Source organism: Lissotriton helveticus, chromosome 8, assembly GCF_964261635.1.
Source record: "Lissotriton helveticus chromosome 8, aLisHel1.1, whole genome shotgun sequence".
Lineage (NCBI taxonomy): Eukaryota > Metazoa > Chordata > Amphibia > Caudata > Salamandridae > Lissotriton > Lissotriton helveticus.
The window spans coordinates 1,194,033,840-1,194,052,574 of record NC_136069.1 but is presented as its reverse complement, the minus strand read 5'-3'; positions in this window follow the sequence as shown (position 1 = coordinate 1,194,052,574).

The following is an 18,735-nucleotide window of genomic DNA, read 5'->3' as shown; positions in this document are numbered from 1 at the left end:
CTTCATTAGCAAGGGTGACTACATTAGCACTAGGCAGTAAATTGTGCACCAGCACAGGGAGAAAGAACAAGAATGCACTGTATTTCATAAATATGGCACATTCCAGCCCCTTCAAATTGGTGAAAGGCAGCAAGGAAGAAGACTTGGGGCACTGCCCTATGCCACCTCCTCATAAATTAGTCCCACAGACTCTGAATACCCGATTGGTATTTGTCCTTTGTCAAAGATTCAGGGTTGAAACATTACGCCACAGATCTTCTAAATCCTTTGTCAGTGTATGAGTCTTATTTTGTGTAACAGGTTACATAGTTGACTTTGCGGTAATATTTGTGTGCATTAACAGGGTTTTTTTTCTTTTAGAATGTCCTATGTTCAATGTATCTTGAGATGTGCTGATTCTTCATGTTAAGGAGCCCACAAACTGTTTATGAAAATCGCGCAGGGCAGGGTGAGTCCTTTCGAGGCTAGGAACATAAACCAGAGTCTACAAATGAGATAGCACTGTTGTATGTGTATCTGCTACAAGGAACCCTGTTTACCCTTCAGGACACTGATTCAAATCCTACCTTCGGCCCTTTTAAAATGAGTACCATAGTGTGGGAAAAAATTAGTTGTTAAGGGCCTGATTACAAGTTCAGTGGTAAGATGGTAGGAAAATGCATACTGATGTTAATTAGTTGTCCTACACTGGAAGCTACCGTAAGGCTTCCTATGTATATGTGGCTGTGAATGAGGGCCATTAATTATATGAGAGGGGTGGTGTTGCAGTAGACCACTTCAGAGTACTCCAAGAGAAATATTTTTTTCCCATTAGAGGCAACAACATTCAAATCTAGCTATAATGCTCATTACTGTCCTGAATGCAAAATACAATTTTTGTAATTAAACTACCACTTTTAACTTTGCTTTTCATGGTCAGTAGCCACCAAAAGACCAAGTTACAAGTCAGTAGTACAGACAATTCGTAGGTGAGATGTGATGTTTATACAGAGATCTCTGCAACAGAAGCATTAACCCCTTGAGCTGTGCTAATGGAATTAGAAAGAGGAGCCCACAAATTCTGTTGCAATAAACGTCTGCCGTGTTTGCTTCACTGGACTGAGCTACCTTAGTAACTGAGCAATTGGAGGGGCTCCAGGCGAGTTTTGAAACCTTCTAGCAGCTGCCTCGCAGTTCTTGTAGTTAGCACTCACAGCTCACTTAAGCAGTGACAGCTGCATAAATACTCCCACTCCCTTCAGCACTCACACCGCCCTTTAAAAAGTGAGACAGGCTCGCCTTTCGCCACTCACAGTTCCTTCAGCATTTGTTCAACTTCCGTTAACAGTAACAACCGTGATTATCACTCAAAGCTTCTTTCTGCCCTCGCAAAACTAGACTCCCCTCTCAAGCTTTCTGCTTCATTCTCACTGCTGAGACCGTCTTGCCACAGCAGCTGCTGTTCCTGCGCAGCAAAGTGACTCGCGGTCTACGCTCGGTGAGATCTCCTCCCTGACCGCCTTTCTGTTTTTATGGGTGAGAGAAGCCCCTGGTGACAGACCTTTCTCACTGATAATAAGTGCACTGCACCTGCCTTTCTTGGGTCGTTACTCGAGAGTCATACCAAGCAGCATGCTTAATGTGCTGCTGAATGCTCGCTAGAGAACCAGCCCCTCACCCTGGAAGATATTTCACAAGACTGCTTATGATTGTAGACAAGGCTGAGATCGCTCTGGCACGTTTGATTATTATGTTTATTAGGTTCAAAAATGGATATCTGTCAGTCACATGGACCTTTGAGCACACTTCGTTAAGCTTCTTCACAAATTAATGCTGTGGCACATTTGGGAGCTTGTGATGATTTGGAGGGGGAGAAACACTTAAACATAGAAAATCAACCAAACAGAGTTACTTTTTGTTTACTCTGTGACCCGTCGCCGCTTCTGTGACTTAGAGTGTGCTTGTCATTTTGGCCGGCTCGGGACATTTGGGGCACACCTGTAGGTGGGGGGGGAAGCACTGAAACAGACACCAACTTAGTGTGTTAAAGGCCGCTTTATTTGGAATCAGGTGCACCTACACAAACAAACCCCACCTGGCCTGTGCCGAACAAAACTAGTACTGTCTAAATAATAACTGCCTAACAGCCCCCCTCCACCCCCACCCCTAATTGTATCCCCAACATTGCAACAAAGTATCCACATCCGCTCAGCAACCTACCCCCAACTGCAAATGACCTTAGTGACCTTCCTGACCTCCGCTCCCCAACTGCCCCTACAGCCCCAGGCCTCCTGTGAATCCCCCCTTTTCTCATAGGGAAACGCCACCCATCCTGGCACCTGTTCCAGCGACAACCACTTTTGTACCCTAGCTCAGGTGCACCTTCAACCAACGAAAGCCCCTCGCAACCCCCCAGAGGCCCACCCTGGCCAAATCCACCCCACGGGACACAGGGAGGGAGGGAGGGACAACAATTCACCGAGGAACACCCCCGGCTGCCGTGTCACTGCACCTGAAATGGTGCCAGCCCAACAAAATGGCCGTATTTAAACGCGGCCAGCCCAAAAACCGCCCAAAAGAGCCCAACCAGCCCAAGCAGCCCAAACTACGGGTGCCTGACAGGTTCACCTATCCCCCCCCCTACTGCCCCAAAAATCCCTGGGTGTGCAAGCCTCCCTTTGGTCGGCTGCCCCCCCAAATCCCCCTTGGGGCACACCTGTAGGTGGGGGGGGGAAGCACTGAAACAGACACCAACTTAGTGTGTTAAAGGCCGCTTTATTTGGAATCAGGTGCACCTACACAAACAAACCCCACCTGGCCTGTGCCGAACAAAACTAGTACTCTCTAAATAATAACCGCCAAACAGCCCCCCTCCACCCCCACCCCTAATTGTATCCCCAACATTGCAACAAAGTATCCACATCCGCTCAGCAACCTACCCCCAACTGCAAATGACCTTAGTGACCTTCCTGACCTCCGCTCCCCAACTGCCCCTACAGCCCCAGGCCTCCTGTGAATCCCCCCTTTTCTCATAGGGAAACGCCACCCATCCTGGCACCTGTTCCAGCGACAACCACTTTTGTACCCTAGCTCAGGTGCACCTTCAACCAACGAAAGCCCCTCGCAACCCCCCAGAGGCCCACCCTGGCCAAATCCACCCCACGGGACACAGGGAGGGAGGGAGGGACAACAATTCACCGAGGAACACCCCTGGCTGCCGTGTCACTGCACCTGAAATGGTGCCAGCCCAACAAAATGGCCGTATTTAAACGCGGCCAGCCCAAAAACCGCCCAAAAGAGCCCAACCAGCCCAAGCAGCCCAAACAATGGGTGCCTGACAGGTTCACCTATCCCCCCCCCCCTACTGCCCCAAAAATCCCCGGGTGTGCAAGCCTCCCTTTGGTCGGCTGCCCCCCCAAATCCCCCTTGGGGCACACCTGTAGGTGGGGGGGGGAAGCACTGAAACAGACACCAACTTAGTGTGTTAAAGGCCGCTTTATTTGGAATCAGGTGCACCTACACAAACAAACCCCACCTGGCCTGTGCCGAACAAAACTAGTACTCTCTAAATAATAACCGCCTAACAGCCCCCCTCCACCCCCACCCCTAATTGTATCCCCAACATTGCAACAAAGTATCCACATCCGCTCAGCAACCTACCCCCAACTGCAAATGACCTTAGTGACCTTCCTGACCTCCGCTCCCCAACTGCCCCTACAGCCCCAGGCCTCCTGTGAATCCCCCCTTTTCTCATAGGGAAACGCCACTCGGGAGTGGTGTACGACTTCCGACCCCCCCCTTAGGACTCCTGCCTCCTAGGATACCTGAGTACCCCCAGCGCTCTATCCAGTGCCTCCTTCAACTGCACTACGTACAGTTCCATGCCATATCTAGAAAGGTGTACCCCATCCTCCCTGAAAAAATACACCGCTCCATATCGCAAGTCAGGATGCACCATTCTCCCCACCCCTTCCTTGTCACAGAAATCCCCCATCACCCGATTAATCTTCCGCCGGGCCCTGTCTATCGCGCCCGGGCGCTCAGCTCCCCTCCACACCCGCCTGTGGATCAATTCGGACCAGATCACATGGCACCCCGCCCAACGTTGCTTGATCTCCCTCAGGTCCCTCATCATCTGTTTTACCACCGCTAGCCCCTTGCACTGCACCAAGTCATTCTCCCCTAAATGAATCACCACCACATCCGGACACACTCCTGCTTTCACCACCGTATTCAACATAGGCAACAACTCGTGCCACCGCATACCCCCTTTGCCCCTCCAGTGACACCTATACAGTCCAGTATCTAATCCCAAATTCAATGCACGATGCTTGTCCCACTCCGCTTGCTCGGCCCGCTTGACAAACGAGTGGCCCACCAAATATAAATTCAAAACTGCCACCTCCGGCCCCGCCACAGCACCTGCAAAGAAACACATATCAGGCTTCGAAATCACAAAGACGTCACCCCTTCTACCTCCCGCAGCCGCACGTACGTCCGGTAACAATCCGACTTCCACCGTCCCAGCCTCTGTATCTCCTCCTTCCCCCAACCCCTACGCGCCGCCTCCGTCGCCGCCCCGATCCTGAAGGAGTGGGTCCCAAAAGCCAACGGGTCCTCGCCCAAGCCCCGCAGGGCGCGCCGCAAAACCCACAACGCCTGCGCCGCTGACACTCTGCCCCCACTACTCCGGCCAAAAACCTGCCCCGCTTCCCGGCTCCGGATCGCCATCAGCCGCCTACCCCACGCCGCGGGACAAACTCCCTCCTGCACCCCGGGCCCAAGACCACCCATGTCCCCACCCCCCTCTGATCAGTTTTGGAATGCCGCAGCCGCACCGCCACTTCCCGAGCGCGCAGGTCCACGTCCTCCCACCCCACTCCTGGCGCCCCCTTCGTCCCCAACAATTCAGACACTCGAAAAGCACCATAAAAAAGCCAGGACATTAACGTGGAGAAACGCACCACCTCGCCCTCATCTCTGCACACCTCCGGCAGCGCGCCAATGAGTTTTTCCAACAACGCCACTGTGACCGGACGCCGCAAGCGGACCGCCGCGCCCCTCTCCCTCGACCAACCCTCCAGCAGCCGGGCCCCCAGCTCCCCCGCCGACGGGACGTAGCCCCACCACAGCTTACCCATGAACGCAACAGCTGACAACTTGCCCGCGATGGTGACCCACGACAAACCCTTCTCCATGAGCCCCAACATGTAACGAACCACCTGCTCCTCGCGCTGCCACCGGTCCCCTCGCCTTACCGCGCCAGACCGTAAGAATTCCTCCCAGGATTGCTCGTATGATCTCCACGTCGACGCTGCTACGGATCTCTTCACCAGCTGGAAGACCCGGGCTCGCCCACCGACCACATCTCTCCCGGCACCGGCGTCCTGACCTCCTCCGCCGCCGTGGCTAGCCCATGGAACCTCTCCCACTGCGAACGAGACAAAGCATCCGCAATGTCATTGTCCACACCCGGTACGTGCCGTGCCTGAAAGAGGATGTCATTCTCCAAGCAGCGCAACACAAACACCCTCATCAATTTCAACACTTGCGGGTCTCTGGCCGACTGCCTATTCACCACCTGCACGACCGCCATGTTGTCCACTCGAAACAACACGCGCTTGTGAGCCAGTTCCCCGGCCCACACCGTGACCGCCACCACCAACGGGAACAATTCCAAAAACGCAATGCTCCGGCCTCCAGCCTGCCAGTGTGCTGGCCACTGCTCCGCGCACCACCGACCATCCCAGTAGAGCCCGAAACCGCCAACACCCGCCGCGTCCGAGTACATGGTGACATCCCACTCCCAATCTTCCGCCGGCGCCATGGGCACTCCGTTGAAAACCTCCAAAAACGCCTGCCACATGCGCAGGTCCTCCTTCACTCCCGCCGACAATCTCACATGGTGGTGAGGCAAAGACAACCCGGACAACGCCAGTCCCAACCGCCTGCAAAAAGTCCGTCCCGCCCGCACCACGCGACAAGCAAAGTTCAAGTGCCCCAACAACACCTGCACCTCCCTCACCACCACCTTCCTGCACGCCAGCATGTCAGCCACCAGCCCTAACATAGCCGATTTCTTATCGTCCGGTAGGCGTGCTTCCATGGCGACCGAGTCGAGCTCGATACCGAGAAAAGACAACACCGTACTGGGACCGTACGTTTTCTCTGGCGCCAGGGGAACACCAAAGTCCTCCATCAACCCGGCCAAACCGTCCAGCTGCCGCTGGCAGTCCATCGCGTCGGGTCGCCCCACCAGGAAAAAGTCATCCAGGTAGTGCGTCACTGACTCCGAGCCTGTGCGCCTGGAAAAACCCCACTGCAGGAACGAACTGAAACGCTCAAAGAGCGAGCACGAGATGGAACATCCCATCGGCAGTGCCTTGTCCACAAAAATGAGCCCTTCAAATTGAATCCCCAGCAGCTGGTGATCTGCCGGATGGACCGGGAGAAGCCGAAAGGCCGACTTGACGTCACATTTTGCCATCAATGCGCCCCTCCCCGCCGCCGTGACGAGCCTCCGCGCCAAGTCCACCGACGAGTAAGTCACCGACGCCAAGTCCGCCGAGATGTACGCATTTACCGACTCCCCCTCCGGCCATGACAGATGTTGTATCAGCCGGAACTGCCCTTCCTCCTTCTTGGGCACCACCCCAATGGGGGAGATGATCAAGTCAGGCATCGGCGGCTCCGTGAACGGGCCCGCCATCCTCCCTTCCTTAACCTCCCTGAACAACTTCTCCCGCACGATACCTTTGTGCGCATTCACCGACTTCAGATTGTCCGCCCAGCGGGCAATCCGGGGGCCCTCATAGCCCAGGCGGAACCCCTCCCGAAAACCCCGACGCAGAACCGCAGCATCCTCCGCCCGCAGATACGCCGCCAACCAGGGTTCAATCCGCTCCAGCCTAACCGGCGTACGAACCTTTGCCCAAAACTCCTGCTCCCCCCCCTCGCCCTCCACCCCTCTGCCCCCCTCCCTGGGGACCTCCATGCCCCTGCTGTTGGCCCGGCTGTCCAACGAGCACCCAGCACCGCTGCGCCGGGTGCCGCTTTCCGCAATTCGAGCACTCATGCCTAAAACGGCAAGTTGCCCGCCCGCACGACCCTTTATTGAAATCCCAACAGGCCCCAACCGCGGCCTGCCCAGTGGACTCACCCCGCCCCACCCCCCGGGTGGGGCGCGCAGCAAAGGGGGGCGATCCCACTGGCAACCCACTGGCCGTGTAAATGGTGTGGCCGAATTTGGCCCCGCCCATCGTCTGCTGGTACAAATCCGCGTCCAGCTCCCCCCACAACGCCTCCGGATCCGCCGCCGTGCGCGCCCGAAACTCCTCGTCATAGTGTGACCACGCGAACCCGCCGTACGTCACCTGGGCCCTCCGCACCACATCCATGTATTTCATGAGCGCCACGGATCGGTCGGGAAACTTCTCACAGTAAACACTTGCGTAGATAAGGAAAGCCGCCGACCAATTGTCCAGTGTCAACGGCACTTTCGGACGCCTGGCCAACTCCTGTTCCTCTTCCTTCGACCCCTCCTTAGACGTCAACTCCCGGTGAAGAAGCTTCAGGATGTCGATGTACTCCCCCTTCCAAATTTTCTCCTTCGTAGCCAACGACAGGTGCGCTCCCAGAGGCTTCGTAATACCCATATATGGTAACTTACGCACCGGCTTTTTTTGGTTTTTTTTGATAAGAGGAGCACTCGAATGTTTACCTGAAATTTTATATTATTTTTGCAAATTATAAAATTTAACCCTAAGCGTGCAGCTGAGGTAGCACGTCTGTCCTGTAACGTGCCTCTATAGAACAACCTTATCTTAAGTGTATGCAACACTTAACCTTAGCGCACTGTTGCTTTTTAGCGGAAACCGCTGTACATATAAACTCTTAAAACAGTCTCAAATTTGTTTAAAAAAATACTTATATTTTTACATTAGTGAGCAAATGTTTTCTCTCAACCATTTACATGAGTTTAACAACAAAAATCCATTATTTAATCAACACAAATGTTTATATCATCACATTTCAAAAATAGATGTCAATTCTTTAGACTTTTAACATTTCTTTCTGTCTGTGCCCAATGCATTTCGAGCTCAATAGAGCTCTTCTTCGGGGGCCTGTGGAAATGAAATACAAAATTCAATAACTCAATCTTCTCTGCAGCATGTGCATACAATACAATGAAGCAACCATATGTTATTATTGAAAACGGTAACAATACTGCAAAAACAAAGCCTTCACCAACACCTCTGTGTATGTGAAAATCAAAACGCTGAAATCAACTTACGAAAGTCACGCTCCTCTACGGCTTTATCCTTCTGTAGGCAAACAAGACACAAAAGCAAAGTAATCTCTCTAACCCTATTGTAAAGTGTAACAGACCAAAAGGAAAACGGAACCTAAAATCTTTCTTACCTTGAACACAATGAACCCAGTGTTCAAACAAATCTCTCACGCACCCAGTAATCGTTCTCCTCCTACAAATGACAAGAAAACCAACAGCTATAAACCGGGATAAGTCACCCTGCGGTTGAGCTTATCAACCACGCTGCCTCACGCTACAAAGCTCACCTTGCTCTTCAATCCTGATCAACTGCAAACAACTCTCTCTTGCTATAACCGCTACTCCTCGGGAACAGTGAATGCTGAGTGACTAGGTTCTCTCGTGTCTATACACGGAGCCGGTAATCGACATAAAAAACGGACATAAAAACAGACTGAACGTTCAAAACTCCACTAGCTGGTCAGCGCCATACTGGAATGGTGTCGAATCTGACAACCAAAGCGTTATAAACTACAAAACTGCGTGACTGAAAGTAAAAAAGTGAGGAAAAATAAATAAATGTGAGGAAAAATAAAAGCACATAATGGTGCAGTCATAGTTACCAATCAGTAAAATATAACTTTAGCAATAAAATACAGACATCATACTCGGCACAGCATCCTTGGATGAAGGGGAATCATAGAAAACATGATCAATCGATTTTTTCATTAAGACCCTTCGGTTCCTGTGTAGATAAATATTTAATCCAATGAATTTCTCTCTGGAGGAGGGATCTGGTGAGATCAACCCCCTCGTGTGTCTTGACTACCTCCAGAATGGAAAACCTAATCTGGGCTATGCTATGACTGTTCTCATTCCAATGTTTGGCTAAATTGCTTTTTATGTTCTTGTTTCTGATAGTGCTTTTATGTTCTGAAATCCTCGTCTTCAGTTTTCTTTCAGTTTTTCCTGTGTACATTTTTCCACAAGGACATTTTATGTAATAAATCAAGTTTTTAGAATTACAATCTCCATTATGGTGTAGATTTATTTCTCTCCCAGTTTGTGGATGGTGTAACAATTTACCTTCAATCACATTGGAGCAATGTACGCAATTTTGACATTTCCTCATGCCTCTGTAAGTTTCTTGTGTTTCTCTCGTCGGGGTCATCAACAACTCCTTTAGGTTTTTAGATCTTTTATAGGCAAAGATGGGCTTGCTGTTAAATATCCCATTAAAGTCCACTTCGTTCTTTAAGAGATCCCAATGTTTGTATATGATAGTTTTAAGCTTCTGAGATGTAGTTGAGAATTTTGATACAAACACTTGTCTTTCCTGGAGTTTTTTGGGTTTTTGAATTAACAAGTTATCTCTGCTGTATGCTTCAATTCTATGTCTAGCTTTCTTCAACACCTCTTCAGGGTATCCTCTATCTTTATATCGTTGATGTTGCAAATGTAGGTTCTTTTTGTATTCATCCTCATCAGAACATATTCTCTTTATTCGCATATACTGCGATACCGGTAAATTATCTTTAAGATTTTGAGTATGAAAGCTTTGACCGAAGTTTATGCCCAACGCAGAACATTTCCAAAGAAAAAAACCGCGGGAACATCAGAAGAGAGCCTAGTGTCTGACAGTGAACTGAACGCGAACAGGCCGGCGGCCCAGACTCAAATGGTAGAAACGAGTTCAGGTCAAACTTCAACTGATCCTACTAAAACACCCAGCACAAGCCAGTCTTTTTTAGCCCAGGGAGGGGATGCAAGTCAACCACCAGGGAAACAACTACAAAAAAAGCAATCAAAACAAGGAGAGGAGGTAGAAGGAGTTCGAACAAGAAGCACGAAGTAAATTTGGTCCTAAACATATCCAAAACTGAATTAACCAATGACGAAATGAGAGTGATGAATTAAGGCTTAGGGTTTGTTCCAACGTATGACACCAATAAACTGGAGAATGAGGTTGCATTTTACAAGTTCATGAGGGTTCTTAAACTTAGACATTTTTTTACGAATGTAGTACCAGCACAAACAGCCAAAGAAGAACCAGAATTTTTAGAATTCAAACCGAAATCCAAATTTCAAGCCCCCGTATCCCACAAGATTTTGGACGCTTTTGAGAATTCAGTCATCAATGACATGGAGAGTCTAAACTTGAGAAAATCAAAAAGAAAAAATGTTTCCATTTATGACAGATCCATTATAAAGGGCCTTCAAGAAAATCAGAACATTCACATACAAAAAGCAGATAAGGGAGGCGCCATTGTGGTAATGGACAGATCAATGTACCACAACAAAGTGAATGATCATGTGGAAGATACCATGACGTATTTGGAACTAGAGAGAGACCCGACAGCTGAATTACAATTGGCACTTAATGAAATTTTGACCAAAGCCTTGGATCTAGGCCAGATAACCATCAAGACCAAACAATTCCTTACAGTGCAAAACCCGAGAAGACCATCCCTCTATATGCTCCCGAAGGTGCACAAGAATCTTTTAGATCCACCTATGCGCCCCATCGTGACCGGGTGTGGTACTATCTTTGAACCCCTCGGTCAGTATATTGACACATTCTTGCAACCATTCGTCCAACAATGGCCATCTTATACAAAGGACACCAATGATTTTCTTTTGACATTAAAAAATGTCAACATGACGAGCCCCATACTATTGTGTACTATAGACGTCAAGTCTTTGTACACTTCTATTCCCCACCAGGCTGGACTGGAAGCCGTAGAATGGGCTCTGCTACAACAAACATCAGTAAGAGCAAACAAAGTATTCATCTTAGAACTGCTACATTTCTGCCTATACCATAGTTATTTTCAATGGTCATCTAAGTTTTTTCTCCAACAACATGGAACATCCATGGGATTTGCCGGGGCCCCGGCATATGCCAATACCTTTATGGCTAAATTTGAGGCTGATTATATTTATAGCAATACATTTTGGAATGATCATACCACCTTGTATAGGAGGTTTATAGATGACATTTTTTTGATGTGGTCAGGAACCAAACAAAGTCTGGAATCAGAAATTGAAAGGTTAAATCAATGCTCAGAGCATATCGAATTCACCTATGCCATCAGTGAAAAGGAATTACCGTTCTTGGACGTTTTAGTTAACATTGAAGAGCTACAAATCCATACAACGATATATAGAAAAGCGACTGATGTGAACAACTCATTACTTTATCAAAGCTTTCATACTCAAAATCTTAAAGATAATTTACCGGTATCGCAGTATATGCGAATAAAGAGAATATGTTCTGATGAGGATGAATACAAAAAGAACCTACATTTGCAACATCAACGATATAAAGATAGAGGATACCCTGAAGAGGTGTTGAAGAAAGCTAGACATAGAATTGAAGCATACAGCAGAGATAACTTGTTAATTCAAAAACCCAAAAAACTCCAGGAAAGACAAGTGTTTGTATCAAAATTCTCAACTACATCTCAGAAGCTTAAAACTATCATATACAAACATTGGGATCTCTTAAAGAACGAAGTGGACTTTAATGGGATATTTAACAGCAAGCCCATCTTTGCCTATAAAAGATCTAAAAACCTAAAGGAGTTGTTGATGACCCCGACGAGAGAAACACAAGAAACTTACAGAGGCATGAGGAAATGTCAAAATTGCGTACATTGCTCCAATGTGATTGAAGGTAAATTGTTACACCATCCACAAACTGGGAGAGAAATAAATCTACACCATAATGGAGATTGTAATTCTAAAAACTTGATTTATTACATAAAATGTCCTTGTGGAAAAATGTACACAGGAAAAACTGAAAGAAAACTGAAGACGAGGATTTCAGAACATAAAAGCACTATCAGAAACAAGAACATAAAAAGCAATTTAGCCAAACATTGGAATGAGAACAGTCATAGCATAGCCCAGATTAGGTTTTCCATTCTGGAGGTAGTCAAGACACACGAGGGGGTTGATCTCACCAGATCCCTCCTCCAGAGAGAAATTCATTGGATTAAATATTTATCTACACAGGAACCGAAGGGTCTTAATGAAAAAATCGATGTATCATGTTTTCTATGATTCCCCTTCATCCAAGGATGCTGTGCCGAGTATGATGTCTGTATTTTATTGCTAAAGTTATATTTTACTGATTGGTAACTATGACTGCACCATTATGTGCTTTTATTTTTCCTCACATTTATTTATTTTTCCTCACTTTTTTACTTTCAGTCACGCAGTTTTGTAGTTTATAACGCTTTGGTTGTCAGATTCGACACCATTCCAGTATGGCGCTGACCAGCTAGTGGAGTTTTGAACGTTCAGTCTGTTTTTATGTCCGTTTTTTATGTCGATTACCGGCTCCGTGTATAGACACGAGAGAACCTAGTCACTCAGCATTCACTGTTCCCGAGGAGTAGCGGTTATAGCAAGAGAGAGTTGTTTGCAGTTGATCAGGATTGAAGAGCAAGGTGAGCTTTGTAGCGTGAGGCAGCGTGGTTGATAAGCTCAACCGCAGGGTGACTTATCCCGGTTTATAGCTGTTGGTTTTCTTGTCATTTGTAGGAGGAGAACGATTACTGGGTGCGTGAGAGATTTGTTTGAACACTGGGTTCATTGTGTTCAAGGTAAGAAAGATTTTAGGTTCCGTTTTCCTTTTGGTCTGTTACACTTTACAATAGGGTTAGAGAGATTACTTTGCTTTTGTGTCTTGTTTGCCTACAGAAGGATAAAGCCGTAGAGGAGCGTGACTTTCGTAAGTTGATTTCAGCGTTTTGATTTTCACATACACAGAGGTGTTGGTGAAGGCTTTGTTTTTGCAGTATTGTTACCGTTTTCAATAATAACATATGGTTGCTTCATTGTATTGTATGCACATGCTGCAGAGAAGATTGAGTTATTGAATTTTGTATTTCATTTCCACAGGCCCCCGAAGAAGAGCTCTATTGAGCTCGAAATGCATTGGGCACAGACAGAAAGAAATGTTAAAAGTCTAAAGAATTGACATCTATTTTTGAAATGTGATGATATAAACATTTGTGTTGATTAAATAATGGATTTTTGTTGTTAAACTCATGTAAATGGTTGAGAGAAAACATTTGCTCACTAATGTAAAAATATAAGTATTTTTTGAAACAAATTTGAGACTGTTTTAAGAGTTTATATGTACAGCGGTTTCCGCTAAAAAGCAACAGTGCGCTAAGGTTAAGTGTTGCATACACTTAAGATAAGGTTGTAACTTACGCACCGGCACCACGCAGCTTTCCTTCCCACTCGCCGCCTCCTTCCCGGCGACCGCACCCGACCCCTCTCGCGCGCCGGCGACCGCACCCGACCCCTCTCGCGCGCCTGCGACCGCGTCCGCCCCTTCCCGCGCGCCGGCCACCCCGTCCGCCGCGCCATCCGTGCCCACTCCGGTGTCCCGCACGTACCGACCCCGCACCAGCCTCCAACCCTCCGCCCCCTCCCCCCCAGTCCCCACTGAGACCTGCACACATCGCCGCTTGCCACTCCCATCTCCCACCTTACCTGGCGTCAAGGTCGGCGTCCGAACTGGATCCCGCCGCCTAACCAGTTGAGCCGAGGGGGCCGTCACTCTCGGTACTTCCTGCCTCGCCGGCACCTGTAAAATACTGGCAACAACATTACTCTCCCCCCTATCCTCCCAGATCTCCCCTTCCTCCGCGGACTCCTCCTCCGCCACTTCAACACAGTCCCGACCCCCCCAAGGGGGGTCCACCCTGCTCAAGCCCGCTCTCTCCCGACACACTCTCATCAATTCACCCAAATCCACACTCCCACGCCGGTCCACTCCACTAACGCCTGGTTCAACAATTTGTGCATCCACAACCACTCCCCCGCCCCCGGCGGCCGTAACAACCCTTCGGGGGGGGCCGGCGGGGCTGACCCCCGCCGCCATCCACCACGCTCCAGTGACAGGTCCCTCGGTGGAGCGCGGCCGCCCGCACTAGACAGAGCCGGCCCATCCTCTCGGTGGAGTAGAGCCGCATGCTGCTCACCCGAGCGCCTCGCAAGCAGCTCCTGCCAAGGGAAAAAAGTGGAGTCCAGCATACCGGGGTGAAAAAACCCGCCATCCCCTCCCCACTCGCCCCCCCCACGCTCCCACCCCAACGGCGCCCCCCGTCCCCACCCCGCCGAGTGACCGCCGCGGCGCGAGGGAACCCCTCCGCTCCCCATGCCCCACCCACTGACACCGCCCCAGCCCCCCGGGCCACCCCACCCGACTGACCCCCAACTAGGCCCCACACCCCCTCCATGCCCCCCGTCCCAGCCCCCCGCCGAGCCCCACACCCCCCCCACACCCCACCCCTCCATCTGCCCCATACCACCCTACGTCTCTCGGCCCCCCCACCCCCCACACGCCCCCGCCCCTTCCGCTCTCCATGCCCCCCCTCCCCCTGGCCCCCAGCCCCCCCCCCCTCCCCCGCCCCGGGGACGACACTCTCTCCTGGCCCCCCACGCCCCCACCCCCCTCCGACCCCGATGAGCTCCAATCTAGTTCTGTGTCCGCCCCCCCACCCATCTCCTCAACCTCAGTCTCCTCCACTTCCACAGGGGACCCCGCCCCCCCACTCCCTCACCCCCTCCCCCTTGCCCCCCGCCTTGTACTCCCTGGGTCAACCCCCCCAGCACTCTCCCCCCCGACCCCCCCGCCCCCCCAGCAGCCGACCCCGCCGGCACCGCAGATACCCCCTCCCCCCCTCGGCCTCCCACCCCCTCGTCACCGTCCGTGGCCGCCCGCCCCCCCTCCACCCCCACTGCCACCGGAGCCTGTCCTCCTCCCCCCTCCACAAAATCCAGGGCCTTTTTCTGTGCGCCCCGCTGGCCGGCCTTCTTACCGCCTTTCCCCCCCGCCTTCCGCAGCACCGCCGCACCACGCTGCTTCGCGGCCCTCGCGCCGCCGCCCCCCGCCCCCTCTCAGCTCCACCGAAGCCGGACGCGGTCGCGACCGCGGCGGCTCGCAGGCCCACACGGCCGCCGCGGCGCCGTTGGCAGCGCGCCGCGGCGGCGGCCTTACCTGAAAGTCCGGCCGCAGGACATCAAGCCGGCCCACCTCCCCCAACAGCCGCAACGCCTCCGCAACTCTGGGGTCCCGCTCCGCCATCCTCGCCACCGCCTCACATCACTTCAACCGATAACACCGACGCTCCACACCGCACCCGCTCACGCCGCCTGACACCACGCTCCCGCTCTGACAGCAATTCACCGAGGAACACCCCCGGCTGCCGTGTCACTGCACCTGAAATGGTGCCAGCCCAACAAAATGGCCGTATTTAAACGCGGCCAGCCCAAAAACCGCCCAAAAGAGCCCAACCAGCCCAAGCAGCCCAAACTACGGGTGCCTGACAGGTTCACCTATCCCCCCCCCCCTACTGCCCCAAAAATCCCCGGGTATGCAAGCCTCCCTTTGGTCGGCTGCCCCCCCAAATCCCCCTTCCGGTGGCGAGGGGAGGACTCACAAGGTAATGGAAGAACTGGAGAGGTCTTGCCTGCAGCACTCCCTCATGTGCAAAACTGTTAACAGTTAACACGTCACGTGCTGATAAATACAAGAACTAGGAAGGACAGCTGAACTGAAGTTAATCATAACCCACGCCCCCAGCAACTATCCAATGAAATAACAGCCTAACAGTGCGAAGGTGAAAGGAGTGCTGCACTCGTTGCCACCCACTGCACTGAGTTGCTGTTGGCCAGCCCCACCCCTTCCCCATAAAGTCAGTGAGGCTCTGCTGACGGCGCCCTGGGCCACGTCAGAAGCACCCCATTTGAAGCCCATTCACTGCTGCTTGGTGCCGCCACTCCCATCAGGATGATGTCAATCCTAGCTTGTGCATCGAGGGCGAGGAATTATCCTCGCCCAGTTCAGCACATGCCCTCTAGGAGGGGACTCTTGTCCGTGGGTCCGACCTAAAAAAAACAAAAAAAAACACAACAACAATATATTAAAATGTTTAGAATCAGAATCGGTAGAAAGTGGTCAAGTCAAGTGAGTGGAGCACCAAGCAAGCACTGCAGTAAACATGCCATTTAAAGCTGCTCCATGCCAGTGGTGTTAATTTTCTCCCGTCCATTTTCTCTGCTCCATCTGAAGCTGGGAGGGCAACGCCCTTTAATACACGCCGCCACTGATTAAAATGTTGGCGGTCTGTTGAAGGAAAGACTGCCGGAGTCCCACCGACGCTGCCAGCCTTTCGCAGACCACAGCAAAGGGGGTAGGGAGGAAGCAGCTGTCAGAAGGCGGTACAGACAAGTGCACCGCCATCGGAATTATTAGTTGGCTTTCTGTTGAGTCGACCGTGGGGGGAAGACCGCCTGCTTAGAGTCGGCAGAATTGAAGGAACTGGAGTGCATACTCACCCATTTCCTTTTCTTCCCTTCAGTCTCCCCCATGGATCCCTTCCTCCAGGAACCCCTTCACAGCAGCATCTTGACTCTGAAGAAAACAACCCTGTTGTTACCGAAATCCAGGTAAGTCCATTTTGCACTATTTACCCATTGACTGGACTGGGCACATATGGTGCAGACTCCAGCAATAGGAAAGTGCTCGTATTAGGTATTTTGTCACATGTGTCATGCATATGTTTACATTTAACACTTGTGCAGTCAAAATATACACGTCTGCATCAACACATATGAAAAACTATTCCCTGCAGGCAGAAATACTGCATCTGCGGTCTTCTTGGGACCACCGCTGTGGCAGTATGATAGTAAAAAACGCCAAACTTGTAAATAGGCCCTCGGTTATATGCATTGTAAAAATTGGGTGCAGGTCATGCTCAATCTGTACACATGTGTGCAGATGTTATGCACATGCTGCCAAGTACAGGGTCTGTGCAGAAAAGCTACAGACCCTAAGATAAAAATACCCCACAGTGTTCAATGTGTTCTTTATGGACTTAAGTCACTGCACTTACTAATATGCCACAAATGCCAGTCGATACATGGCTGATTGCCATTACCATCATTCTTCATATGCTCATTCAGTGTTCAAACCTGGGTGTAGGGTAGCACTGCAGCCACCACATCATTGTGTCGTTTGGACTGGATGAAATCACTCACTACCCCACCTGGGACAAAAAGATAGATGATTCAATAGGCCTTGCCACATCAAAAAATGAACCTAGTGGGTCAAAGCTCTCCTCCACATACAGGCATGTGCCACATTTCAGCACATGACAAAGCATAGGCTGCAAAGGGTTGCACACAGGAAGTTGTGAGTGCTGATGTACAACTTTAAAACCACTGACTTCCTAATGATCGACGCGAGTAGATATATGAAAAAAACACACAAAAGCTAACTTTTGACCATCTATTAATCAAAAAGTTACATCTACCTACTGATATTCTGACACAGAGCGAAAATTAACCACAAATAGTTACTAAATGATTCACATTCACAAGTAGAATGGTTAACATATAGAAACCATTCCAACTAACTAATGAGGGGTATAAGTAAATGAGAAAAAATACAATCTAAACTGATGCACAGCTGCCTCTGAAGAGAGAAGAATGTTACCCTGTGTAGCAGACTCACCTTTAAATCTAACTAAAGTAACTGCACATTTAGTTAAACAGTATCACAAAATGCTTCTAATTCTAAAAATGAAAAAAACATAAAAGTAACATTTAAAGTAAATAAAACTTGTACCTTACTGTCTTCTAAACACAGATACATCAAGATGAAACATCCAAAAAGAACAGCTTTAATATCCTAAAGCTTCCACCAACAGTTTAAAGTTTCATGGCTTAAAAACAGAAAGAATATGTAGGTGTAAAATATATTTTTTAACAAATAAACATACATATAAAATGACCCAAAATGCTTAATCTATGACACTAAAATTATTTTATGGAATTTATTTCCTTCGCAGATTCTGAAATTTCAAGCCAACACAACATTACAAAATGAATATTATCCTATCTTGGATACACATACAAAAATGAGTGCACTCACACGAAGCACACTAAATACTACTCCAGTTAGGGTATTGTCATGTAACTACATTAAATGGAAACAATGAAAATACATGAGAGTACATCTGTACAACTTCATTGTCAGAAATGTATGTTGCTAACACAGTAGAGTGCTTTAGAGAAGCATCTACCAACTCTACAGCTGTGACTGGTACAATAATTAGAGCATGCCCCCACAAATCCTACTGTATGAACTATGCCATCTACACCAGACCTGAGAAGAACAATAAACAGGAAAAGAAGGGAAGACAGACAAGCCAAACCAGCACCTAAAACCTTTTCTGAAATAGCCATTTCACTCCATCTATGACACATTCCAAAGAAGGATTCATCCTCTAAAGCAAATATATAATGACAATAAAATAATAATTATATGCTGCACTGCTAACAATCTAAAAACCCTGACCATATCACCGGTTTGGATAATCATACTCCCTGTTAGCCAAACTTACACAGTAAGTGAACAGCACATCTATAATAATATTAATTTAGTGTTTGGCTGCCTAACG